The 17,598-nt window shown below is 46.1% G+C and overlaps 1 protein-coding gene across 2 annotated transcripts in view; it reads left to right on the top strand.

The window, feature by feature from the left end:
• EFEMP1 (EGF containing fibulin extracellular matrix protein 1) overlaps positions 1–17,598 on the top strand; it is a 58,283-nt gene that overhangs the window by 16,216 nt on the left and 24,469 nt on the right. The window lies entirely within an intron of this gene.

The raw sequence follows: 17,598 nt of genomic DNA, 5'->3' as shown, positions 1-17,598 counted from the left end.
TTTTTTTTACCGGGAGTTGGAGGGTATGGGAATATGTACAAAAATGCATTAATAAATGTGGAGTTGTCATGCATTCTTTTTTAAAAAAAATCAGCACGAAACATGGACTTATGCCAGCAAAACTGAAGCAGGGGGGGGGGGGAGAGACTTGTGCTTATCTGTTTGCCCCTGCTGTGTAGTAGAGAATAACAGGAAGGGCAAGTAATGTAGCTTTAGTGACTTATATCAGAGAAGGTAATTCAGAAGAAAGGGATGAGGTTGTAGTAAGAACTGGGTCAGCTTATTTTTGCTCTCGGTCAGTTTTGGCACCTGCCCATTCTGAAGTCAGTTTGTCGTATTCCTGCCTTAGCCTGCAAATTCCTCCTTTTTTCAATCCGCATGAAAATTTGTATCTAAATACGTACTTTAAACATAATTCTTCTTGCAAAAGATGCATTGTTGAATTTATCTGAAAGCACATCTTCCTCAGAGCACATATTTAGGATATGTTTAGATTGTAGCTCAGTGGTAGAGCATCTTGCCGGTCAAGCAGAAAGTCGCAGGTTTAACTCCCTGCATCTCCAGGTCTACCTTGGTATCAGGCAGCTCCCTAGGTTCCTATGCAGGATAAAACTATGCATTTTTAAACGCATTTTGAATCGACCCCAGAAATGGACCAGTTTGCCAGTAAAGGTAAAAGACCCCTGACCATTAGGTCCAGTCGTGACCGACTCTGGGGTTGCGGCGCTCATCTCGCGTTATTGGCCGAGGGAGCCGGCGTACAGCTTCTAGGTCATGTGGCCAGCATGACAAAGCCGCTTCTGGCGAACCAGAGCAGCGCACGGAAACGCTGTTTACCTTCCCGTCAGAGTGGTACCTATTTATCTACTTGCACTTTGACGTGCTTTCAAACTGCTAGGTTGGCAGGAGCTGGGACCGAGCAACGGGAGCTCACCCCGTCGCAGGGATTCGAACCGCCCACCTTCTGATCAGCAAGCCCTAGGCTCTGTGGTTTAACCCACAGCGCCACCTGCATCCTAGTGCATGTTGGCAAAACACTGGCCTAATATGCTCACAGCCCCTAGTCCCAGTTACCAGCCTAGCAGCTGCATTCTAAACAAGTTTCACTTCCAAACTTCCTTCAGAGGCAACCCACATATATTAATACTCTAAGTAGGGTTGCCAGACTCAATAGAGGACAGGACTTCTGTGCCTTTAATTGCCCTGCTCTCTTTTGAGTCTGGAAACCTTAAAGAAAAACCAGCAGACCCTTTGTTTAATTTCCAAGCAAAGGGTCTGCTGGTTTCTCTGTAAGGTTTCCAGGCTCAAACGAGAGCAGGGAAATTAAAGGCACAGAAGTCCTGTCCTCTATTGAGTCTGGCAACCCTAAGTTTAAGCCGGAGGTTATCAGAGTAGACCAGGCATCCCCAAACTTCGGCCGTCCAGATGTTTTAGACTACAATTCCCACCATCCCTGAACACTGGTCCTCTTAGCTAGGGATCATGGGAGTTGTAGGCCAAAACATCTGGAGGGCCGCAGTCTGGGGATACCTGGAGTAGACTATCTCTAAGTAGGGATGCAGCTGGCTAATCAGCCAAAGCTATGGTTACAGGTAGGTAGCCGTGTTGGTCTGGATCGAAGTAAAATAAAAAAATTCCTTCAGTAGCACCTTAAAGACCAACTAAGTTTTTATTTTGGTATGAGCTTTCGTGTGCATGCACACTTCTTCAGATACAGTGAAATGGAAGTTTCCAGGCACTTATGTAGAGAAGGGGTGGGGAGGGGTGGGGATGGGGAGGGGGGATCACTCAGAAGGGTGGTGGAAATGGGTGATTGACTGACTGATAGCTGTTGATGACCGCAAACGACTGCAAATGGTTTTGCATGAAAAAGCAAGGGTTGAGATGGCTGAAGATCGCTTATCATGTATAATGAGATAAGAACCCGATATCTCTGTTCAAACCAGGTCCCTCCATGGTTTTGAGCTTGGTGATAAGTTGCAATTCAGCAACTTCTCTTTCCAGTCTATTTCTGAAATTCTTTTGTAGTAAGACAGCTACTTTGAGATCTTGTATAGAATGTCCTGGGAGATTGAAGTGTTCTCCTACTGGTTTTTCTGTCTTCTGGTTCCTGATGTCAGATTTATGTCCATTTATCCTTTGGCGTAGGGTTTGGCCTGTTTGTCCAATATAGAGAGCTGAAGGGCACTGTTGGCATTTGATGGCATACACAATGTTAGAGGATGAGCAATTAAATAGTCCTGAGATGGTATGTTGGATGTTGTCCAGATTATCTGGACACATGGACAACAGACCCTGGAAACCTTCCACCAGACATTCAATGACTTTCACCCCACCATCAACCTAACAATGAACCAATCTATGCAAGAAATACATTTTTTGGACACTACTATAAAAATACAGGATGGACGTATAGACACCACCTTATACAGAAAACCAACTGACCGACAAACATATCTACATGCTTCTAGCTACCATCCCAAACATACCAAACAATCCATCGTATACAGCCAGGCCTTACGTTACAACCGCATCTGTTCCAACTCTACAGACAGAGAATCTCACCTAAGAGATCTACAGCAAACCTTTTTAGAACTAAAATATCCACCTGATGAAGTTAAACAACAGATCAACAGAGCCAGACAGATACCTAGAGAGAACCTGCTGCAAGACAGACCCAAAAAAGAAAATAACAGAACACCACTAGTCATCGCATACAGCTCCCAAGCTAAAACAGTACAACGCATCATCAGAGATCTACAGCCTCTCCTGGACAATGACCGCTCCCTTTCTCAAGCTCTGGGAGGAAGACCTTTCATTGCCTACAGACAGCCACCCAATCTTAAACAACTCCTCACCCACAATAATACAACCACCAGACTTAACATGGACACTGGTACCAGAGCCTGCAATAAACCCAGATGCCAACTTTGCTGCCACATACACCCAGACAACACCATTACTGGCCCCAACAACATCCAACATACCATCTCAGGACTATTTAATTGCTCATCCTCTAACATTGTGTATGCCATCAAATGCCAACAGTGCCCTTCAGCTCTCTATATTGGACAAACAGGCCAAACCCTACGCCAAAGGATAAATGGACATAAATCTGACATCAGGAACCAGAAGACAGAAAAACCAGTAGGAGAACACTTCAATCTCCCAGGACATTCTATACAAGATCTCAAAGTAGCTGTCTTACTACAAAAGAATTTCAGAAATAGACTGGAAAGAGAAGTTGCTGAATTGCAACTTATCACCAAGCTCAAAACCATGGAGGGACCTGGTTTGAACAGAGATATCGGGTTCTTATCTCATTATACATGATAAGCGATCTTCAGCCATCTCAACCCTTGCTTTTTCATGCAAAACCATTTGCAGTCGTTTGCGGTCATCAACAGCTATCAGTCAGTCAATCACCCATTTCCACCACCCTTCTGAGTGATCCCCCCTCCCCATCCCCACCCCTCCCCACCCCTTCTCTACATAAGTGCCTGGAAACTTCCATTTCACTGTATCTGAAGAAGTGTGCATGCACACGAAAGCTCATACCAAAATAAAAACTTAGTTGGTCTTTAAGGTGCTACTGAAGGAATTTTTTTATTTTACAGCCAAAGCTAGTTAAAGCTCTTCACTATCCCAGGGAGGCACTGCTGGCTGGCTAGAACCTTGAGCAGGAGAATTCCTGTTAATGTGGTGAGGATCTACTGCAGAAGAGGGTAACCAAGATGATCAAGGGCCTGGAAGCCAAGTCTTAGGAGAAACAGTTGAGGGACTTGAGTATGTATAGCCTGGATAATAGGAGAATGACAGGAGATATGATAGCCATCTTCAAATATCTAAAGGACTGTCACACGGAGGGTGGAGCAAGCTTGTTTTCTCCAGCTCTGGAGGATAGGATCCGAACCAATGGCTTCAGTTACAAGAAAGGAGATTACGACTAAACATCAGGAAGAACTTTCTGGTGGTGGGGGCTGTTCAACAGTGGAAGAGACTCCCACGAGAGGTGGTGGACTCTCCTTCCTTGGAGGTTTTTAAGCAGAGGTTAGATGGCCATCTGTCATGGATGCTTTAGTTGAGATCCCTACATTGCAGGAGGTTGGACTAGATGACCCTTAGGATCCCTTCCAACTTTCCAATTCTTTGATTCTATGATTTTGTTGCAAGGCACACTTGTACTACATAATATAGGAAGTAGCATATATTTTGGACATTCGCAGGCTGTGCTGGACTGTGCTATAACACATTGTTGCTTATTTATCAACTGTTATGTAAAAAGCATTGTATTTGAGCCTCTCGAATCCTTTGGCCAGGGCAGAAGAAGCTTGAGGTCCGTGGAAATCAATGGTGGTTTGGGCAGTGGTTTTTCTAGGGAAAGGATTCCATCCAACATGTTTATATTCTGATTCATAAAATAAACCCCACGAGAGCATTCCATTAATGGTAACTTAATTTGAGAGTGACGTGTTTGTTGGTAAATGAGGTTGGTGCTGCCTCTATGAATACCAAGAAAAGAACTACAGCTATTTCATACAGCTTGTCTCGATTAGGACCATTTAAACCACTATTTAATATAATTAGATAGAAAGGCTCTCCTTCCCTCCCTCACCCCCCCTCTCTCTCTTGAAGCCAGAAAATTAAAAAGAAAAGAAAAATCAATAGCCCAAATCTTGGAAGATGGCTTTGCTGACGTGCCCTTGGATCCCCCACTGGTTTGCCTTAGAACAAGTGTTTATGAATCAAAAGCAGAATTTGGCTCCGGGTCTTTTCTTTCACAAAAATGATATGCGCTGGAGGAACAGATGTTAAAGTGAACTATTTATACAAACAAACACAATGAGAAACAGCCTCCAGAGTTTACAGGATTGTTGCAAGCCCCATTCCTGATTGTGTAAAAAAAATATTAAAAAATTAAAAAGGAATTACCATTGCTAACATCCTGGGAATTTTATCCTGGGGAGTGGTGGGTGTACACTCATGCAAATGTTGTTCATTAGCTAGCTTGTTTGAAATGCTGGCAAGCTTCAAACTGGATCTCTGACCAAAGGATCAGAGTGGGGGGGGGGGGGTGTATAGCTCACTAGCAAAGTGTAATCGCTCATCTGGGGGGGGGGGAACATACAGGGAAATCAGTGGCAAAGCCGTGCGGAAGCTCCCTAGTTCAGGCCTTGGCAACTTCAATTAAAGCGGTCAGGTTAGCAGACACTGAGAAAAATAGATCTCCCTGCCTAAGATGCTTTAAATGGAGAATCAATCTGATCTGCAGTGGCAGTACAAGCCTGCCTGGTACAAAGAAACTCTACTGAAGCTTTTGAGGACTCCTGTGCCTTTAATTAAAAGCTTCCTATTTGCAGGCCCTACCCGTTTTATTGCCTCGTATTGAGATTGACTAGAGAATCTGTGATGAATAGGCGGTTAACTAGATTATTTCTCTTAATTTTCCCCACGCCACTTCCTGTTCCTGTTCACAAATCCTCTAGTCAGGCTTAAGGGGAAGCAACAAAACAGGGCCTGCAAATAGGTAACTTTTAATTAAAAGTGCAGGAGCCCGTGAAAGCTTCAGCTGCACTTTCTTCACAATAGACAGTTGCACATCTGATGGATTCCTCATTTTAAAAGTGGACAAATAGCATAGCAACTTCAGACTAAACTGCTAGGTGTGGAAGTAACCCCATGACTTCACAGCAGCTCAGCCAATTGTTTGACAGGCTAGCTGATGACAGCCTGCAGACACTTTGCAGTCCATCATGTAGAGAGAAGTTTTGCATGGCTCAAGTCTGAAAGGGGTTCAGTCGTCCCAGATTCGCTTTCTTTATAGATGGCTTGTAACAGATGGATATTCTCGTATTTTTAAGTGGATGAGCAGGAAAAAAATGTGAAGATATTCTGGAAAGGTATGTTAGGGAAATATGCTTATATCCTGAAGAGTTCCACTTTACCTCGTGCAATGTTATGTTTTGACTGAACTAAAAATACAAAAGGGATTTGCAAATTATAGAGTGATTGAGCAGCTTGGCCTCCATGTGGTGGTTATAAAATGGCTTCTATACTAATTAACATTTTTGTGTTTTATTTGCTGCCATGCCATTGAGTTCGAACCATGATAGAAGTGGCTTCCCCCATTGTTAAGTATAGTGTGGAAATATCTGCTTTTCGTCACGTGTAATTCGGCCGCAAAAAAAGACATAGCCTTGAAGGCCAACAAAGGACACAGGGGAAGCAACATGCATTAAGAGACTCGGGGGGTTTTTTTATAAGTTAAAGTGTTAATTGGCAATAATTAACGTGAAATTGAGAAGGATTTCATTCTATAATGCAGTCTAAAAATCTCGTTGACAAAATGGGAAAGTGTGTGTGTTTGGTCCTAATAGAAAACCATCACCAATGAGGTGAAGGCACATGACGGGCTGTGGAGCAATGGCAGTTTTGTTGTTGTTTAGTCGTTCAGTCATGTCCGACTCTTCATGACCACGTGGACTAGAGCACGCCAGGCACTCCTGTCTTCCACTGCCTCCCGCAGTTTGGTCAGACTCATGTTGGTGGCTTCGAGAACCATAGCTGCCAAGTTCCGGCCTGAGAAATAAGGGACTGGACCGGAAGTAGCAGACTGGAAGTAGCGCTGCTGCCATTTTGGAACTGGGCGGAGCATGTTCAGAAGCTACTTTTGATGCTGCTCTGCCCTGTTCCAAAATGGCCGTCGTGCCAGAATAAACCAGGGGGGAAAAAATCCGGTTTTTTGGCTGGGGACAGCCGGAAAAACAGGGGTTTCCCGGGGAATACGGGAGACTTGGCAGCTATGTCGAGAACACTGTCCAAGCATCTCGACATTGGCAGTTACAGTGATATAAAACATCTACGACAGCCTTTCTCAACCTTGGGTCCCCGGATGTTGTTGGACTACAACTCCCATCATCCCTAGCTAGCAAGACCACTGGTCAGGGATGATGGGAGTTGTAGTCCAACAACATTCAAGGTTGAGAAAAGGCTGGTCTGTGAGTTTGTAATGTCGATATTCCATTAAGAGTCACATTTGGTAAGTTGGGATTGTTTTGCTGTTGGCTTTAGTCCCCTGTCTAGAAAGTGGAGTGTTCAGGATTCTAGCATAGGGTTGCCAGACGTCCCCGGTTCCCGGGGACAGTCCCCTGATTTGCAAATCTGCCCCCGGGAAACGTGGCAGTGGCAGCCTCAGCAGCCCGGAGCCAGTCTGGTAGCGCAGTTGGCTCTGGCTGGCTTCAGGAGCTGCTCGCTGCCACTACAGAAGGGGAACCAGGGCCGTCCGGTGGTACAGATCTCCTGCCCCTTCCCCCTTTGTTTTGACAGATCGGGGGAGGCTTGGGAGACACGGGCGGGCGGGTGTTGCCCTTCTTTTGCACCTTGTGAAACATAAATGTGCAGAGTTTTTTTAAAAAAAAAAACTGGGCAACAGCCGCCCGCCCATGACTCCCGAGCCTCCCCCGATAAGTCAAAACAAAGAAGAAGAAGAAGAAGAAGAAGAGTTTGGATTTGATATCCCGCTTTATCACTACCCAAAGGAGTCTCAAAGCGGCTAACATTCTCCTTTCCCTTCCTCCCCCACAAACAAACACTCTTTGAGGTGAGTGAGGCTGAGAGACTTCAAAGAAGTGTGACGAGCCCAAGGTCACCCAGCAGCTGCATGTGGAGGAGCGGAGACGTGAACCCGGTTCACCAGATTACGAGTTTACCGCTCTTAACCACTACACCACACTGGCTCCCAAAGGAGGAAGGGGGCAGGAAATTGGGAGAGGCTCGGGAGTCATGGGCGGGCGGCTGTTGCCCAGTTTTTTTTTTAAAAAAACCTGCACATTTATGTTTCACAGGGTGCAAAAGAAGGGGTTTGCACCTTTATCCAATATGCATCTGTGCTTGGGCCCAGGGTCTTTTGCCTCACCATCCCCACTACTGATTCCCTGTTGCTACTCAGCTTCCAAAAAAAAAAAAAAGTGTCCACGGATTCATTGAAAAAAGTCTGGTAACCATATTCTAGCTGCTTCAACAGTCAGTCCGTGTTGTGTTGCCGGTGAATATGCTCAGTACCTATCGGAATGTTATGGGGACAGGAAGGGATTTCATTATTAGAGCATTTATTTTTAAAAAATTGCAGAAGATTTTTTTAAAAAAACTTCTGCCAACCTTGCGGTTCTCCCAAGCGCACTAGTACCTTCTTCTCAGGTATGGGCCATGCCATTTTGCTTACATAAGCAACAGTGCTCCGAGACTGAAGATAGATGGAATTATACTGGAGGGCTAGAGAGAAAGATTGCTGGTATGGTGTGTTGGCTGTGCAAATGTGTGAGACTTTTCCCAGATGATGAGGATTGAGCACAAGGCATTCTGCGTGCAATGAGCTTTGGCCCTTCCCTATCTATAGCTGCAATACTATACACACTGCCCTGGGAGTTAGTCCCATGAAATTCAGTGGGTCTTAACTCTTACCTTCCAAGTTCCAGACTGCAGAATCCGGGACCGGCAGCCATTTGACACCAGAAGTTGTGTCGATGTAACTTCCGGTGTCGCTTTGCCCTTCTATGGGCACCCAAAATGGCTGCCGTCAACTTCGAAAATCGCTTGTACGCATGTCAGGAAGTCCGCCGACGCAACTTCCGGTGTCACTCTGCCCATCTATGGGCACAAAAAATGGCCGCCAACACCGGAAGTCACGTCTATGCACTTCTGGACATGCGTAGATGCGACTTTTGAAGCTGGCGGAGGCCATTTTTGGTGCCCATAGAAGGGCAAATCGGAAAGAAAAAAATGGCCACCGGCAGGAGAAAATAATGGAGAAAAACGGGAGACGAAGTGATACGGGGGACCACCGGGAAAAGGTAAGTAAATGGGGGGTTTTCCGGGGGGAAACGGGAGACTTGGCAGCTATGTCTTAACTCTGAGTGGACATGTGTAGGATTGTACCACAAGATAGGCCCGGAAACTGCATCTATATTTGTTTGATTGGGCCTTCAAGCTCTCTTCAAATATTAGCATGGAGTGAATCCGTTCGCATATAATTATATATAGTTGGAGAGGAAAAACGTTGCCCGGCAGAAATAATAATAATAATAAATTAAGTACCTGGCATTCCTTATCTGTCAAAACAAATTAGCTCCCGCAGTGATGAAATTTAAATTTCAAGCTCATTAGTGTATTTCTTGTGCAAACCTGCAGCCATTTGACAGGCGTGGGGGAGGGATTTTCCTTGGGATCAGTAAGTGAACCGAAGCTGGTAACAAAACATTTCAAGCCTTGTTGCTGTTGGGTCAGCTGCTCAAACGCAAAATTGTATTTGTTTCCATTTGACCATTTCAAAAGCTTCCGATAATCTAATAAAAGAAAGCGACATTCCTGCAGAATGCAGTGGGACTTACTTCTGAGTAGGCAGGTACAGAACCCTCATCTATATTGAAATATGACTCTCCTGACACCCTAATCCTGAGAGCTGTATTCAATTGCAGTCCAACCTCGGTTCTCGAACAGCGAAAACCCAGTTTTCGAACAGTTTTTGGAACCCGAACATCCGGTGCTGCTTCTGCTTGAGTGCAAGAAGCTCCTGAAACCAATCGGAAGCTGCCCCTTGGATGTTGAACATTTTGGAAGTCGAATGGTCTTCCGGAATGGATTACGTTCCAAAACGGATTACGCATAGAATGCTCCTTCGCAACACAGGTCTGACTGCTCCCCCACTCCAGTTAAAGTATTGGGGTCTGGGCTCCTGAAGATATTGCTAGTCTACAACTCCCACCATCCCTGACCTACCGGCCAAGCTGCCTATAGCTCATGGGACCTGGGATCCAACATCATCAGGGAAGCTAGCACCTCGGGTTACAAACTCTGCGGGTTGTGCGTTTTCGGGTTGTGGACCGCGCCGAACCCGGAAATACCGGAATGAGTTACTTCCGGGTTTCGGTGCTCATGCATGCGCAGAAGTGCAAAATGATGTCACGCGCATGCACGGAAGCGCCAAATCACGTCATGCGTGTGCGCAGACACGGTGCTTCAGGTTGCGAACACTGCAAGTTGTGAACGTGCCTCCCACACGGATCACGTTTGCAACCCGAGGTATGACTGTACTAGTTTTTCATATGCAGAGAATTATTGACATCAGTGAGCTTTCTCAACAAGACTTTCACCACCACTTGCAGTCCAAAGTGGTACAACTTGGCTAGTCTCTTAGTTGTTGTTCTTTTTGTTGTTGTTGTGCTTTTTTTAAAAAAAAAGGTCTTCCTTTTGTAAATTTTAGTAAGTTTCCATCAAAGGGATTCCAGTAAGTTAATCCGCATGGGTGTGCAGAAGGCAAAACGAGGTTTACAGGTCGGCCACTGCATGGTTTCTAAGCAAGAGTTGTTTAACCAAAGCAGCAACCAAGCAACTTTCTCCATGGAAAATAGGCTGCTGAAATGAAGAACCTGGGACCCTCCGCTTGCAAAGCATGAGTCCTACCCCTGAGCTGCAGCCCAGGCGCTTCCTTGAGCCTACCTTTGACAGGTGACATTGAGACATCCTTCTTGGACTGCCTCATTGGCCAACAGCACTCTTTTCTGCAGATCTTACCTGCCCTGTCATAGGTCTGAGGAATCCTATTGTGCCGCGGTATGCATTTCTGCTTGTTTTCCTTGGCAACACAGTTGTTCTACCGTTGCACCCGGGTCAACAGAATTTCATAGCCCAGGGGCAAAGTGTGTGCGTTGTTTCAGCCAAACTCTGTCTGCGAGTTTCACTTGGCAGAAGCGATACCGGGCAGAAATCCTCCTTCCCTTTCTCTCCTAAGCTCTTTGGTATGTGTGGGCCTGTCTGTTGCCCTGCGCGAGAAAGAGAAGAAAAGGTGTTGCCCCTTTGGAGACTATCAAGATACACAAATAGCTTTGTCAGATCAGACCACAATCCCGTCTCGTGTAGCTTTCTCTTCCCACTGCAGCGCAGTTAGTTTTAGGTCCTGGAATTTAGCCTCACCTATCTGGGCTCAGAGTGGAGGAGATATGCTAGCATATCTCCAGTTGAGCTAAGGAACGGGAGTTATGCTGGTTATGCAGACACACACACACACACACACACACACACAGCAAGAAATCTGCTGGATCCTAACCTTACTCATCCCAGCAGATCTTGCTGTAGGACTGCTCCCTAAGAGGATCATTCTTCTAGGCATGACACTGTCTGTCTGACCCCAAGTGATTTGCAATTAGGGATGAACGAGAAAGTCTATTCAGTGGAACTGGAGCATAACCACTCGGGCAAGGGAGCCGGAGCTGCCTCCAGATTATTTTAATCCAACCTGTGCTGATGCATGCTGTGAATCAGACCGTTCATGTCCTGACAGAGTCCCTCAGTGGCTTCTTATCTTTTGAAAATGGCCCTGGCTGCCTCCTTTCGAAAACGAACAAGCCTCAGTCCCCTTTCTTATTTAACCGAGTGCTTAGAGTCTCACATGGACATGTTCGGCGGTGGGGAAATCATTGCGGCTTGCTGCTGGCTGAGCCCTTCAAAGGCATATTTTGGAAGTTGGAACCGTGTCAGGAATCTACTTATTTACTCAGGGAGTTGTAGAGATTTCAGAAAAGCGGGCTGCTGCTAGCAGATAGCATGACTGCAGCTGGAAAACAATATCCTCATTGAGATAAGGCTGCTGCTTTTGATAGCTGTCAACCGAGCTTGGCTTGAACTTAAATTGCACTCGCAGCCGCCCGAAAAGAACTTGCTGAACATTTTTAGAGAGGGGCTCCGGATGCTCTTTGCGTGTTTCATTTGGGGAGGGGGCTGGAGCCCCTGATTTGCATGCAAAACTAGGGTGGGTCCCTGACATTTCCAGGGGGAAAGGATCTGGAGAGCTGCCGCCAGCCAAAGTTGGCAATACTGGGCAAGAAGGATTTTGCCTGCTTTTTTCTGGGCATCAGACTGTGGTTAGAGATGCAGTATCAGGGCCAGCTCTGTAACAGTAAAGGGGTGGGAGACACAATGTTTGGTCCTCTCCAACCGGCGTTTATTCAAGAGCTAGGAATACTGTTTGGCTCTGGAACAAGGGTGAGGAATATTTATCAGCCTGAGGGCCATGTGCCATCATGAATAAGCATGTGGGGGCCACATGGGCCAGGTGTCACAGACTGGCTGGACACAGAGAAATGGTGGGAGGAACCAGCTGGGGAACCCCCAGGGAAGAAGACTCAGAGCCCGGGGATTGGTGGTGGGACAACGATGAGTGATCATAAAAATAAAAATGGAACAATGAGTGATCATTTCCCAGAAGACTGGGAAAAGGAGGTGTCGGAAGCTGGAGAGGTAACAGGGCTTAGTGAGTGGGGGGAGTCTGTGACAGAAAGCAGTCCAGACTCAGAGGCAGAAGCTGAAGAAGGAGAGGAGGGAGGCAAAGAGGCAGAGATGAGTCCAGCTGGTGAAGAGGAATGTGTCTCCCCCTCCTGCTGTGACCAGCTCCCCTCCTCCTGGTGTCCCAGAACCAGGAGAGGCATGAAGAGGGCAGAGAACACAGCATCACGTAGGCATAGTCTCAGATTACTTCAGAAAAGCACTGAAAGGGAGGAGACAGGCAGCTGTGGGGATGTAGGGATCTCAAGTCTCTGCAACTGCTTCTTGGGGACAATATCTGCTGGAGATGAGTTTCTGTGCTCATTAGCCCTGGCACTCCTGTCCTGATCCTGTTTTTTTGCTAATACAGTGGTACCTTGGTTCTCAAACTTATTCTGTTCCGGAAGTCCATTCCAGAACCAAAGCGTTCCAAAACCAAGGCGCGCTTTCCCGTAGAAAGTAATGCAAAATGAATTAATCCATTCCAGACTTTTAAAAACAATCCCTAAAACAGTAATTTAACATGAATTTTACTATCTAACGAGACTATTGAGCCATAAAATGAAAGTAATAAACAATGTACTGCAGTCACACAATCAATCAATCAGTAGCTGATCTGGGTTCTACACAGTCACACAAAAAAAAGCCACAGAAACGTAAAATAAATAGCAAAAACAGACCTCAGCATAACACTCAAATTGGAAGTGTGATGCTCAAAACGGAAGTGTAACACTCAAAAAGGAGCACATTTGGCTTTTGAAAAAAGTTCGCAAACCAGAACACTTGCTTCCGTGTTTGCAGTGTTTGGGTTCCAAGCTGTTTGAGTACCAAGGCGTTTGAGAACCAAGGTACCCCCGTAAAGAGTTAAAATTGACTTGTTTGATGTGGTTTTCTGCTCGCTTGCTCTTGTCACAAGGGTAAGCAGCAGAAGTAGGCAGGGAAATGGGTATGGCTCTTAAATTCGGTGTAGTTGGCCCCATTCCAGTCACACAAAAGTGGTCTGCCCCCCTCCCCCACTTCTCCCTCCCCTATCCAAGCAAGCAAGAGACACACGTTACAGCTACGGTTGCCAGTATCAATAGAGGACAGGACTTTGCTTGGAAATAAAACAAAGGGTCTGCTGGTTTCTCTTGAAGGTTTCCAGACTCAAAAGAGAGCAGGGCAATTAAAGGCACAGAAGTCCTGTCCTCTATTGAGTCTGGCAACCCTAGTTACAGCGAGGCAGAAGCACCTGGGGACACTGAGCAGGGCTTGAGCGATAAGGATTGCCTGGGGAAAATCCTGAGGCGCTCCTCTGTGCAGGAGTTACTTGGATGCAATCCATTCCACCCAGGCAAAAATATTTGGGGTATGGGGTGTGGCTATGAGATAGGTTGTGTGGCCCCGGGGAAGCTTCGGAGGGCCAGCAACAGAGGCCTAGAGGACTTGAGATTCCCCACCCATCTTCTACTGCATGTCTTGTGTTACTTGGTTCCAGAATAATTTCCTGCTTTTATATGTGTATATTTAAAAAAAAACATGGGTAGAATTGACAAGCTGGAAGGTGTGCTTGTCAAGATGAGCAGGGGGTCTGGAAACCAAACCTTATGAGGAACGGTTGAGGGAGCTGGGTATCTTTAGCCTGGAAAAAGAGGAGACTGAGAGGAGATATGATAGCCATCTTCAAATATCTCAAGGGCTGTCACATGGAAGAAGGAGCAAGCTTGTTTTCTCCTGCCCCAGAGGATAGGACTCAAACCAATGACTTCAAGTCACAAGAAAGGAGATTCCGAATAAATATCAGGAAGAACTTTCTGATGGTAAGGCAGTTCGACGGTGGAACGGACTCCCCCAGAAAGGGACGGGCCCTCTTTCCTTGGAGGCTTTTAAGCAGAGGTTGGAATGGCTTTGGGGATGCTTTAGCTGAGATTCCTGCATTGCAGGGGATTGGACTAGATGACCCTCGGGCCCCTTCCAACTCTACAATTCTATGATTCCATGAACTCTTGCCATGTTCAGTAGCCTACCAGAAGTGCAATAAACCTTCCATTTTTGCTCCCTGTTTTGGATGAGTAAAACAGAGGAACTGGCAAGCACTTAATAGGTGGCTATCGGGCTAAGTTCAGCCTAGTACAGGGATAGGGAAATTTGTGGTCCTCCAGATGTTGTCCGGCTCTCACTCCCAAAAGCCCCCAGCAAGGATTGGTGAATGTTCAGGGATGATGGAAGATGTAGTTCGGCAACATCTGTAGGGCCACAGGTCCCCTATCACTGGCCTGCTGGTTCCTTCCTAGGTTTCCAAGGAGGGAAGTAAACAAAACAGAAGCGATTACCAAACTGGAAACTACAAACCCAACAAAAAAAATCACATAATTCTGGACACCATTAGAACATAATCAGATTGCTGGCTGTCTTTCAAGGAAGGGTGGCAGTTTCGTATCAAATGTCAAATAGCTTTTCTATTAACTTACATAAGCAAAGAAATCGCACATGATGACTTGATTCGGGTATGTGTGTGTTGTGTTTCTCCCCCCTCCCTTTCTTAATTTTGCAGCGATGAACCAGGAGTTTAATTTGGTGGCGTTAATTTAATTTAGCTGCCATGCTATCTTTTCCTGTTCAAGAACTTGCTTTTTGGAAGTATATGGTGCTGAACGAAATCCATGGAAATGTTCCATATTAGTTCTGAAGACGATATGCCATGGGGGAAAGCGGGAAACTCTTTTATCTCCGATCATTATTATTTTTCTTTGACGATCCTCCAACATTTATTGGTCATCGTGGGTGGGTTAAGAGCTGCACTCACACTGTGTTGGTTTCGGGCTTGCTCCATCTGTGAAAGGAACAGATTTAAAGAGGCAATTCCTGCAAGAGAAAGTTGGCCCAGTTTGCTAACTGGGAAACCCAGCCAGATGGGCGGGGTATAAATATTATTATTATTATCATCCACCCATTTGACTGCTAGCATTAACATAACCGGCAAGAGGCTCTTGATGATAAACTGCACCATAGAGTTCAGATCATGGTGCCAAAGTTAAACACAACCAACACTTACAGGCTCATTTGCAACGCGAGAGTCAACATGCATTTACTATTTGCAGTTATATCCTGCTCTACGTCAAATTTCTTAATGCCCAAGTGGATTACCAAAAAGAAGAAGATAAAAGTGCATTTTAAAAATTCATAAAAACACTGAAACCTACACACTGCAGCCGACACACTAACCTGTCGCAACACACAGTTTGGAAATAATGATGGTGGCAGCCATTAATTTCCCTAGAACAGAACCCACCCCAAGTTAACTAGCCTTGGGTCCCATTGGCTTCCTAGAGAGAGATATTTCAGTAACTGTTTCACCATCCTTTTGACATCAGCCACATCCACACCACAGGGACATGGGTGGTGCTGTGGTCTAAACCACTGAGCCTCTTGGGCTTGCTGATCAGAAGGTTGGCGGTTCGAATCCCCGTGACGGAGTGAGCTCCCGTTGCTCTGTTCCAGCTCCTGCCAACCTAGCAGTTTGAAAGCATGCCAGTGCAAGTAGATAAATAGGTATGGCTGTGGCGGGAAGGTAAACGGCATTTCTGTGTGCTCTGGCTTCCGTCACAGTGTTCTGTTGTGCCAGAAGTGGTTTAGTAATGCTGGCCACATGACCCGGAAAACTGTCTGTGGACAAACACCGGCTCCCTCGGCCTGAAAGTGAGATGAGCATCACAACTCCATTGTCACCTTTGCCTGGACTTAACTGTCCAGGGGTCATAGAATCATAGAGTTGGAAGAGACCACAAGGGCCATCCAGTCCAACCCCCCTGCCAAGCAGGAAACACCATCAAAGCATTCTTGACATATGCCTGTCAAGCCTCTGCTTAAAGACCTCCAAAGAAGGAGACTCCACCACATTCCTTGGTAGCAAATTCCACTGCCGAACAGCTCTAACTGTCAGGAAGTTCTTCCTAATGTTTAGATGGAATCTTCTTTCTTGTAGCTTGAATCCATTGCTCCATGTCCGCTTCTCTGGAGCAGCAGAAAACAACCATTCTCCCTCCTCTATATTACATCCACGCCATATATTTAAAGCACTTTTAATGCACATTTAAAAGCACATGCTGCCCCCCAAAGAATCATGGGAACTGTAGTTTGTTAAGTGTTCTGGTAATTGTAGTTGTGTGGTGGGGTAAACCATAGTTCTTAGGATTCTTTGCAGGGGGAGCCATGTGTTTCAAATGTACGATGTGGATGCGAATCTAGAGCTTGCTTCCTGATTCGAAGATAGTGGGTGACATTTTCGTAATGAATTAAATGAAATAAAATAAAACAGAGCTTCCAAAATCAAGGAGTTAAAAGTGGTCTGTTCTGGGCATTAAGCCCAGATGTGCAGCATTCCAAACATGGAAGGAAGTAGCAAGGGAAATGAAGAAAAGAAAAGCCTTTGACAGAGATTACAGATAGCTTGCTAATGCAGAGGAGGAAAGCAGAGGATTAGCAAGGTTACTGGTGTTGCTGCAAAGGGCAAGGAAGGGATCGAGGGAGGGTCCAGAGAAGCCTATAGCCACTGTTTACCATAAGAAATATAAGGGAGGGATGTTAAGAGAGGGCATGTCAGGGCACCGCCATCCTAAAGTGCAGTCGTCACAAGAAGCAGATGCAGCACGTTTAATGGGTTTCCTTTAAACGCTTCCCTCAAACAGTAGACATAATTTGCCAGAACTCTTCAAAAGCCTGTCCTGCAAAGAAAGAAAGAAAAAACTGCACAGTTATGGGAGGATATTTATTGGGGTGGAGTGAAGGTTGAAGCTTGCAGAAAGTCAGATGCAGGTTTTCTTTTCTTTTGTTCTAAACCACTTTCCAAAGAGGTTAAACCACAGAGCCTAGGGCTTGCCGATCAGAAGGTCGGCGGTTCGAATCCCTGCAACGGGGTGAGCTCCCGTTGCTCGGTCCCAGCTCCTGCCCACCTAGCAGTTCGAAAGCACATCAAAGTACAAGTAGATAAATAGGGACCGCTCCTGCGGGAAGGTAAACGGCGTTTCCATGTGCTGCTCTGGTTCGCCAGAAGCAGCTTTGTCATGCTGGCCACATGACCCGGAAGCTGTCTGCGGACAAACGCCGGCTCCCTCGGCCTATAGAGCGAGATGAGTGCCGCAACCCCAGAGTCAGACACGACTGGACCTGATGGTCAGGGGCCCTTTACCTTTACCTTTATTAAGATTCAGATGTAGGGAGACCTTGGCACAGGCATTGGGCGCTGGGGGCTGCCTGAGGCTCCCAGGGTGTTACGCGCGACCATGCAAAATGTGCACCCCTTTT

This window comes from Zootoca vivipara, chromosome 3 (genome assembly GCF_963506605.1).
Source record: "Zootoca vivipara chromosome 3, rZooViv1.1, whole genome shotgun sequence".
In the NCBI taxonomy this organism is placed as follows: Eukaryota; Metazoa; Chordata; class Lepidosauria; order Squamata; family Lacertidae; genus Zootoca; species Zootoca vivipara.
The sequence above is the reverse complement of the archived record's forward strand: the minus strand, read 5'-3'. Positions and strand labels throughout refer to the sequence as shown.